Genomic DNA, 6,000 nt, shown 5'->3' on the forward strand with positions numbered 1-6,000 from the left:
TGTGGAACTGATGGGCGGTTAGAAAATTTTACTACTAACAGAGATACAAAAGTGGGCGGTAGATATAAAAAGGTTGACAACCCCTGATCTACACGGTTCTCTTCCTACAATGTAAGCTTGATGCTGCCCTGCCTTTCCAGGTGCCTGCACTTAAACGTAAGTAGACCTGAGTAGCAAGGTCAACATTTGGTGCCAGAGAAATATGTGTTAATTTGCCAAGAGGACACGCAATTGCAACTGCTCTCTGGAATGTGGTTACACAAGTTGCATAACATCGCCTACAGAACCCTTTCCCTCGTAAAATATTTCTCTGATTCTTGGCCTTAAGTCAATATTCCTGTCTTACTTCCTCTTCATCAGAGAAGGAATTTGTATATGTAGGATGGGACAGCAAAAGTCTTAGGCCTTTCTGCGGACCTGGGCAATCTCTATCAGTCCTGTCTTTCAGGATGAGTGTTGTGTCTGCGCCCCCCGAGCCGGGCCCCCTGCCAGAAAATGACTTGAAAGTGAGGGGTAAGGGCCATCAGGACTTACCTCAGGAGCACCGGCTTCCCTGGCTCAGCTCCAGCAGCCAGAGGCAGGCCACGTGGAGGAGATAACGAGGCCTCCATCCCCTCATGCTTCCCCCCCAGACCACGCCTCCAGACCCAGCTGATGGCAATCAGGCCTAGCTGGACCCTAGGTTTCGTAGGCAGGAGAGGCGGGAACAACAGAAGCAGGGGTGGGCAGGCCTAGGAAGTGCTGAGACATGGAGCCACACCCCACAGGATATAAAATCAGCGAGGGCTACTATGCCTCTTCGTAGCAGGCAAATCAACTGCATAACTAAGAGCTGAAGTACTGTTTGTTGACTCATCGGCATCAAGGGAGATAACAGAGACACTTGGCAGATGCTCGCTAGTTTGCTGCCAGAGCTGATAGTGCCGGCTAATTAAGTCATCGCTCGGATGGAGGCGAGGGGGGACAGAACAATGAGGTTCCAAAACTTGCATGAGCTTTGAGAAGTCAAGCCAATAAACTATGGATTGGGCTTCTGAGCCTTTGGAGGTACAAAGTGGGACCGTTAGATTCACACTGGTCCAACTCTTGTGTCATTCTACTCTCTGATTCCTGGAAGGACACCTATCATGGCCCCATTACCATACCAGGGATGGGTTCTACCTACCTTTACTGCTGATTTGCAACGGAAACTCACTTCGCTCACTCGTGCAGTTCTGCACATGCGCAGATCTTCCATGATGACATCCGGGTGGGTGGGCAGAGCCTCCTGCCACTTTTACTACCGGTTCGCAAGAACCGGACCGAACTGTGAGCAACCCACCACTGCTCCCATTCTCAATAAATGATCAGAAGGTTGTCTTTGTTGCTTCTCCTCCATTGTGGGAAAATGGGGATGGGGGCCGAAAGACTGCAGGGAAGGTGCTTCGGTTGGCATTCTTTCTCTGCATCCTTGCCTGCTTACATTGTTTTATGAAGACTCAAAGCTTTGAGACAATATTGCGGAAGGGGGTATATGAGTGCGAGGCCAGTGGCTGTGAGGAGTCAGAACATGCCATGTAGCACAGTGGTGGGTTGCTACCGGTTCTCCCCGGTTCTTGCGAACCGGTAGTGGAAATTTTGAGTAGTTTGGAGAACCGGTAAATGCCACCTCTGCCTGGCCCCGCCCCCAATCTATTCACTGCCTCCTGATTCCCAGCTGATTGGCTAGAAGGAAAAAATCAGGGCTCACTTGACAAAGAAGAGAAAGAAAAAAAACCAAGACACTGTCGCTTTAAATTGAGAAGCCAAGAAGCCTCCCAACTGATTGGCAAGAATGAAAAAACAGGACTCACTTCTCAGCCAGGAGATCATTTGGCAAAGAAGAAGAATGTGCCTAAATAGGACAGCATAGCGCCGGGGCAGGTGGGCAGGCCCATCTGCAATATCCGCTACCGGTTCGTCCAAACCGGTCTGAATCAGCTGAATACCACCACCTCTGAGGAGAAGGGACCTAATTCTTTCCAGATATCTAATGGTAACAGAATTCTTACATTCCCATGCTCTCAGCATGCTGGTTGACTCTAAAAGATGTTGCCTACATTCTTCCTTATGAGATGATTCTGATAAGTTGATTCCAGATAAGTTGATATGGATACAATTGCATTCCTTTCCTCCTAACACACCTACATGTTCAGATATAGAAATAATCTGGGCAGAGTGGTTTAGATTATGAAAACAAGATAGAAAGTAGTGGGAATTTCCCTATCCCCCATCTGTGCTAGATCTCCAGATCCGTGTGAGTTTGGTCTTGGTAAGGCCACACTTGGAATACTGCATCCAGTTTTGGTTGCCACCATGTAAAAAAGATGTTGAGACTCTGGAAAGAAGACAGAGAAGAGCAACAAAGATGATTAGGGGACTGGAGGCTAAAACATATGAAGAACGGTTGCAGGAACTGGGTATGTAAAAAAATGACAAGGGGTCACATGATAGCAGTCTTCCAAATATTGAAGAGGCTGTCACAGAGAAGAGGGGGTCAACCCACTGTCCAAACACTGGAAGGCAGGGCAAGAAGCAATGGATGGAAACTAATCAAAGAGAGAAGCAACCTAGAAATAAGGATATTTTTTTTTCTGAAAGTTAGAACAATTAATCAGCAGAACAGCTTGCCTCCAGAAGTTGTGGATGCTCCAAAACTGGAAGTTTTTAAGAAGAGAATGGAAAACCATTTGTCTGAAATGTTATAAGGTTTCCTGCCTGAGCAGGGGGTTGGAATAGAATGGAATGGAATGGAATGGAATGGAATGGAATAGAATAGAATAGAATAGAATAGAATAGAATAGAATAGAATAGAATAGAATTTTTTATTGGCCAAGTGTGATTGGACACACAAGGAATTTGTCTTGATGCATATGCTCTCAGTGTACATAAAAGAAAAGATACCTTCATCAAGAATCATAAGGTACCACACTTAATGATAGTCATAGGGTACAAATAAGCAATCAGGAAACAATATCAATATAAATCATAAGGATTGCCAGCAACAAAGTTACAGTCATACAGTCATAAGTGGAAAGAGATTGGTGATGGGAACGATGAGAAGATTAATAGTAGTGAAGATTTAGTGAATAGTTTGACAGTGTTGGGGTAATTATTTGTTTAGCAGAGTGATGGCCTTCGGGAAAAAACTGTTCTTGCGTCTAGTTGTTCTGGTGTGCAGTGCTCTGTAGCGTCGTTTTGAGGGTAGGAGTTGAAACAGTTTATGTCCAGGATGCGAGGAGTCTGTAAATATTTTCACAGCCCTCTTTTTGACTCGTGCAGTATACAGATCCTCAATGGAAGGCAGGTTGGTAGCAATTGTTTTTTCTGAAGTTCTAATTGTCCTCTGAAGTCTGTGTCTCCAAGACCTCCAAAAATTCCAAGATCCCTTCCAACACTCTTCTTTTGTTCTTCTGTTATAAACCTAGTGACCAAAGAGGATGGATAAATTCCTCTTGCAGGCCTGTTGGGTTGGCATGGGGATGCCCTTGAAGAGCATCCAAAAGCTGCAGCTGGTACAAAATACAGCAGTGTGAGCAATTATGTGCTCTGCTCTAATCAATGCATGTACCCCCATTGCTTTGTGAGCTGCAGTAGTTGCTACTCTGCTTTGGATTCAATTCAAGATGCTGGTTATAACTTTTAATGCTCTGTATGGCATTAGACCAAGTTATTTGAAGGAGCATCTCTCCATGCTTAGAATCTATCCATCCCATCAGGAAAGGCATGTTATGGCTTCAGTCTATGAAAGTTTGTCATCGGGCAGGATCCAGGAAGAGAGCTTTTTCTGTGGAACTTCATTGCTCAGGATCTAGATTGGCCCCAACCTTCCCAGTCTTTAGGAACGTCCTGAAAACACCATGCCTGGGGATCTGGCAAAGGTGGGGAGCTCTTGCAATATGAGCTGTGGTGCTGATGGAGCATGAATTATTCTACCGCTGATCATGATTTTCTGTTTTACACTGAGCATGGATGGTTTTTGTATGTTTATATATTGCCTTTTAGGGACTCAGTGGCTAAGATGCTGAGCTTGTCGATCGAAAGGTCGGCAGTTCAGCAGGTCGAATCCCTAGTACAGATCTCCTGTGTGAGCAGGAGGTTGGATTAGATGACCTTCAAGATCCCTTCCAACTCTGTTACTGTTACTTGTCCCAGCTTCTGCCAACCTAGCAGTTCGAAAGCACGTAAAAAAAATGCAAGTAGAAAAATAGGGACCACCTTTGGTGGGAAGATAACAGCGTTCCGTGCGCCTTTGGCATCTAGTTATGCCGGCCACATGACCACGGAGGCATCTTCGGACAGCGCTGGCTCTTCGGCTTTGAAACAGAGATGAGCACTGCCCCCTAGAGTCGGGAACGACTAGCATATATACACGAGGGGAACCTTTACCTTTACCTTATATTGCATTTTAACTTGTTTTCATTGTTGTGAGCCTCCAAGTGTTGTTTAGATGAGATAGGTGGCCATACAAATAAAATAATAAATAAATGGAGCTCTTGGGTGCTAGGAAACTGGAGGCCCAAGTAAGATCAAGAAGAGCAGCTCTTGCTGGCTGTCGTTAAAGTTAACCTCACTTGCCGATAGTTCAAACTTTCCACTAGAATGGATATCGAGCAGAGAACGAATGTAATGATTATTTGGCAATATTTGGCAATATTTGGCAATATTACCCAATATACCATCTATTAAACTGGTTTGGTCCGGAGCTTCATTGTGGTGTTTTCCATTAGTATCCGGTCCATATTGGAGGAAGTTTTGCTACCTGACATTTAGACACAAGGTGTCTGGGTTTTATTTTATTTTTATTTTTTTCTCATAATAGCCTGGAGCAATGTTATGTTTGTGGTCAAGGAGATCCCAACTTTCTCTGCCAAAGCCAGGAGTCTTAAGAAGCATTTGAGCCATGGTGGACCTTCCTGTAGAGTTTGGTGGCTTGGCCATTTCCGTAAAGTACCATATGCTAACCTGGATGTCTGGGTGAGAAAGGTCATGGGGTGACTGACCTAGGAAATTTGGGTAGAAAACAGGGTAGAGGAACTGATTGTCTGCTATGAGACAACGTTTTCAGCTAGCGATGGAGAAACAGGCACAATTTTTATTTATTTATTTATTTATTTTGTCAAATACATATTAAATAATATATATAAGTATAAGCATGAATTGAATGCATAAAATGAATACAACTAAAGGGAACATTAGGACAGGGACAGTAGGCACACTGGTGCTCTTATGCACGCCCCTTACAGACCTCTTAGGAATGGGGTGAGGTCAACAGTAGACAGTCTTAGGTTAAAATCTGGGGGGGGTTTGGAATTCGACCACAGAGTCTGGTCGTGCATTCCAGGCATTAACAACTCTGTTACTGAAGTCAAATTCATACAATGACTTCTTCAACAAATAGAATGGGAGAGTCTCCTCCCCCAGCGGATATAATTTTATACAGTAGTTAGTCACTCTACCTAGAGATGGAATTATACAGCCAAAACGTCTCTTGGAAGCAAAGCTGTAATTCAAGACATTTTACTGGATAAGACGTCTCCAACCAACTCAGTGGAAGACTCCGTTCCCTTTTCTTTGTTCAACTTTCTGGTCCAAGCAGGGTGGAGTTGGACTTTCAATGTCAGTTTCTTCTCAGCTGATTAGAAGGCTAAAGCCAACGTTATCTTAAGCTATTTCCTTAATGGGCAGGAATCGTGCGAGTTGCTGGTTCTTAAAACAGACCGTGGATTAGGTCTGATAACAGAGGTGGGGCTGGTTTGAAGCACCCTAGAGGGAGGACATTTTTTCTTCTTCTGAGAAATAAGACCTGCCCTCTTTATCTTGCAGATCCAGCAGGATTCACAAAGATACACTCCCTAGGGTAGATGTACGCTGTCGTCCATTTTCATCTTTCCTGATCAACCAGCAGCCATCTCTCCTGCCAACACCCCCAAAATGGGACGTGGTTGATCATGCTATTCTTTTTCTGAGCCCAGTAAAATG

The sequence above is a fragment of the Ahaetulla prasina genome, chromosome 9 (genome assembly GCF_028640845.1).
Source record: "Ahaetulla prasina isolate Xishuangbanna chromosome 9, ASM2864084v1, whole genome shotgun sequence".
Lineage (NCBI taxonomy): Eukaryota > Metazoa > Chordata > Lepidosauria > Squamata > Colubridae > Ahaetulla > Ahaetulla prasina.